Source organism: Myotis brandtii, unplaced genomic scaffold (assembly GCF_000412655.1).
Source record: "Myotis brandtii unplaced genomic scaffold, ASM41265v1 scaffold303, whole genome shotgun sequence".
NCBI classification, from domain to species: domain Eukaryota; kingdom Metazoa; phylum Chordata; class Mammalia; order Chiroptera; family Vespertilionidae; genus Myotis; species Myotis brandtii.
Genome location: NW_005361573.1, coordinates 4,082,825 through 4,087,388, shown reverse-complemented (window position 1 = coordinate 4,087,388; position 4,564 = coordinate 4,082,825).

Sequence of the window (4,564 nt, the reverse complement as noted above, 5' to 3'; positions counted from 1 at the left end):
ACACATGCAGGGGCGCAGGCACGCGCGTGCGCACGGGGTCACGTGTCCCCGCTCATTCCCAGAAACTCCCACCGCGCGGGACTCGCAGACACGGGGTCAGACACCCGTACAGGATCCACGCAGTCCGTCCCACGGTCCCACAGAGGGCTCGAGAGTCGGCCAGAGGCCTGCACGCTCCAGCTCTCTCCCAGCCGCACACGGGCCGACAGACAGCACAGGCACACGTATGCACACACAGACACACGTATGCACACACGCAAGGCCAGACACCTCTGAACCCAGACGTGCAGACACACAAAGGCCCTCGCCACACACGCACATACATGGGAATGGCCGCTTGGGCCCAGACGGACAGGCCCCTGGGGAGGAAAGGTCTGTGACTACCCTGTGCTTCACCCGGGTAGGGCCGGGCAGGGAGGGGAGCTGGGGGGGGGGGGCGGCGGTCTGAGGCTACAAAAGGGAGTGGACAGTGAGGGGCTGGGCCCTGGGAGGGCCTCTGTCCCCACATAAGGTGATGCCAGCCCCGCCCCCAGGAGCACCTGCCCGCCACACCCCACCCACAGAACCTCAGGCCCATTCATGCCGCAGCTGCGAGGGGTGGCAGCTGAGATGCGAGCCAGGAGCCCCACGCTGCCCGCTGCCGAGTGACCTTAGGCAAGTCGCTCCTCGGTCCCTCGGGGCCTGGCTGTCATCATCGATACCGGGCGGCTCACACACGGTTTGACCACGACCCACAGTTAGAAACACATTGCACCTCGCAACCCGAGGATGATGCCCACGCTGACACATCCGGGCAGCAGCGGAAAGAAAAGCGTCAGGAGGCAGAGCTGGCCCTCGCCCCAGGCAATGCCGGCTGACTTTGTGATTCCATCTCCTTTCAAAATCTCCAGCGGCAACCCTCAACATGGTGTGAAAAGGTCACTCTCGACCTTGGCCTCCTGCAGCCTCGGGCTAGTGTGAGGCTCAGGGAGAGCCCGGAGGGGGTCAAAGTGCTGGCAGAGGCAGACAGGCCCCATCCGCTAAGTGCTGATGGGTGAACGGTGAGGAGAGCGACCCATTCTACAGATGGGGACACTGAGGGCAGAGCATGGCCCTGGAGCCCGGCCTCCGGCTCCGCCAGTGATGGAAGCCCCCCGGCTGCTGCTTCCCTCACCGTTTCTATCAGAATTGAAGGAGAGAGAAGGCAGCCGCTCTGATTCACCTTCCGGGCTGATCCCTAGTGCAGAACCAGCCGGGAAATGCTGGGGGCAGCTGGCAGGAGACCAGGGCAGCTTCGGGAACTTCCTTGGCCCCAGGGCGTGTAACTGGTCCCGGCCAGAGATTTGATGGAGTGAGGCTGAGACGGGTGAACAATAGGCCCCGAGCCTGGGCCTGAAGAACCCCAAAGACAGCGGGCTCTCCAGGGCCCCGAGGGGGGAAACATTGCTTATGCCCTGGCTGAGGCTCTGCGGGGCTGCCTGCGCCCTCACGCCCGCCCCCCATGCTCTGCACCGAGAGGACCAGGAGGCCTCCCTGGCCAAACTCTCAGACCTCAGGTGGTGCCCTGACCCCTGGACGCCCGCCCAGCTCAAGTCCTTCCCGTGGCCACCCAAACCCTGGTTAGAGTGGCTGTCACGTGTTAGAGGGGCTATCACGGGTTAGAGTGGCTTTCACGGGTTAGAGTGGCTATCACGTGTTAGAGGGGCTATGCGTGTTAGAATGGCTATCACGTGTTAGAGGGGCTATCAGGTGTTAGAGTGGCTATCACGTGTTAGAGTGGCTTTCACGTGTTAGAGGGGCTATCACATGTTAGAATGGCTATCACGTGTTAGAGTGGCTATCACGTGTTAGAGTGGCTATCACGTGTTAGAGTGGCTATCACGTGTTAGAGGGGCTATGCGTGTTAGAATGGTTATCACGTGTTAGAGGGGCTATCACGTGTTAGAATGGCTATCGGGTGTTAGAGTGGCTATCACGTGTTAGGCACTTTATCTGTCTTTCCCATTTAACATCCTCACGACAGTCTGTGAGTTTGTCCCTACGACAATCCCCCGTGGAGGCTTAGAGAGAGAAAGCCTGTTGCTCCAGGCCTCACCACTCGGAAATGGTGTGGACAAGGACTTGAACCCACGTTTACCTGGCTCCAAGCCACACCCTCCCCCATGGGCACCATCACCAGCCTCGCCCCAAAGCTGACCTGCAGAACTGAGCCAGGGCCCCAGGAAAGTCCACGACGGTGCGTGGAGGGTTCCATGGTGCCGTGGGGGGGAGGTGAGGGGCCAGCGGTGTAGTTACGCCCTCATTTCTGAGTGCTGAAGAGGGAGGTGCTTTTGCCTCTTGGGATAAGACACCCAACTTCCAGGACTGTGCCAGGCATGACTGAGCTCCTGGCTGCCTCTCCGGCCCCCCAGCCTCCCCCGGGGCCACCTTCTGATTTCCTTACTCATTTCCCAGGCGGGGACAGCACGGTAGGGGCCGGGGTTGAGCTGGTGGCTGAGAGCCGCGGCCGGCTGGGCTTTCAGAGAACTGAGACCTGCGCTGGGCACAGGGGAGGGAGACGCTGAGGACGGGAGGGGGGCCGCCTGGGCAGCGGGGCTCGCCCGAGCGCTCAGTTTCTGGGTCACTGGTCGTGGGGAATTCCCCGATGCCCAAAAAGCTGCTCACCTGGTGACTAACCGCGGCTGGCTGCCCACACAGGATGCCTGGCTGTCAGGGTGCCTCCCTGCCACCTTCTGCCCATGGCCACGGACAGGCTGCCCTCTACCCTGAGTGCCCCGGGGGTTCAGGAAAGAGACAGACAGACAGGCAGGGGGCTGGCCCCCGCCCCCGCACCCCCTGGGGCTCCACAGGGGGCGGCTGGTGATTCAAGCCCCTCTGAGCTGAGCTCCGTCTCCTTCCTTGTCAGAGGGGGCCCCGGGGGTGAATCAGCGGCTGGGGGCGGCGAGGTCGGCTCAGCCACGGACCTCAGCCCAGGCTGGGGAGGCGGTGGTCAGGGGCCAGGATGGCACATGGGGGGCGGGGGGGGAGTGGACACACTGCCATGCCAGCCCCCCCACGACCCCTCTCATTTTTTCTGAGGCCCCCCCTGAGGCTGGAGGCTGTCGGGGTGTCTTGCCTCCATTGTCCATCAGAAGAGGGTGGACAGGTCTCTCTCCTGCCCAGCTGTCCCCCCTCGACCCTGGAGTGCTCCCACGTTTTCTCATCATCTGTTCAATGGGAACAGGGAACCCCTGTGTCACAGGGAGGGGGTGAGGACCCATGCCGACGGGTAGAGGGCTCGCAGGGCGCCCAGAACTGCGCTGAGCCCCGAACCCTCACAGCAAACCCCTGGTGTCGGCCCCCTAATTCCCATTTTACAGATGAAGAGACTGAGGCCAGGAGGTGAGAACTTCCCCAGGGTCACACCCAGCTCACAACGGGCAGAGCCAAACCTCCAACGCGGCTCCGACTGAGGCTGAAGTCCACGCTTCAAACTTCCAGGCGCTACACCTTCTCTCCCTTCGATAGCTTTGGCACGGACGGCTTTTGGGAATGACAGAGTGCGTCGAAAAAGCCCTTAGCCTGCCCTGACCAGGCAGGCAGCTCACTTGGTCAGCGCATCGTCCCGATACCCCAAGGTTGCGGGTTTGATCCCTGGTCAGGGCGATACAAGCATCGGCCGATGAATGCACAAATAGGTGGAACAACAAATCGATGTCTTTCTTTCTCTCTCTTCCCCCTTCCGCTCTCTCTTCAATGAAAACAACACAAAACACAACTTAGCATCTCCTCTGCTGTGACCCGAGCCAGGTGCTGTCAGTAGTACAAATGCGTGTCAGACCCCACCCAGGTCCTCGAAGGGTGGGGAATAAGACCCGTCCCCACCGAGGGAAGAGGCCCTGGAGGGCTGCCTGGAAGAAGTGGCCTTGGTGCCCCCGATGCCCTCGTAGCGTGAGGTGCTGCTGGCACCGCTGCGGCCTGCAAGCCAGAGGCCTGGGTCCCAGACCCCGCTCTCCTGTAAACTCTCTCTGTGGCCCCCGGGCAAGCGCTTCATCTCTCTGAGCCTCAGTTTCCCCACCTGGGAAATAAAACATCTGTGACATTCTCGGAGAGGCTTGTGGGGGGAAATGAGCAGAAAACGAGGGGCAGGCGAAGGCACACACCAACGTGTGTAGGAGAAAGAGCCTCGAGGGGCCCTGGGAAGGCCGGTGGCTGGCGCCTGGGCTGGCTCTCTGGAGAGGAGAGAGGAGCCAGCGGGTGGCACGGCCACCTGGAAAGGGCCCCCAGGGCCCCTCAGCAGCCCCTGTCCCAGGCGGAGGGTGCCCCCCGTGGGCCCCGACTGTCCCCCTCACCCCGAGGCCGGTCCAATCCCCAGCAGGCCCCGTGCGCAGAAGAGGACAGGCTGGGGATGAGGTCACGGCTGGAAGGGGCCGGGCTGGGGCTGCCACTCCAGGGTGGGGCCCGGGTCACGACCCTGGGAGCCGGCAGCCAAGAAGGGAGGATGCCTTCCCTTCCGTGAGGAAGCCGGGAAAACACACACACGCAGCAGTTTGGGGCGGGAGGGAGGAAAACAGACTCGAGGCCGCAGCTGGCCCGGGGCTCGGGG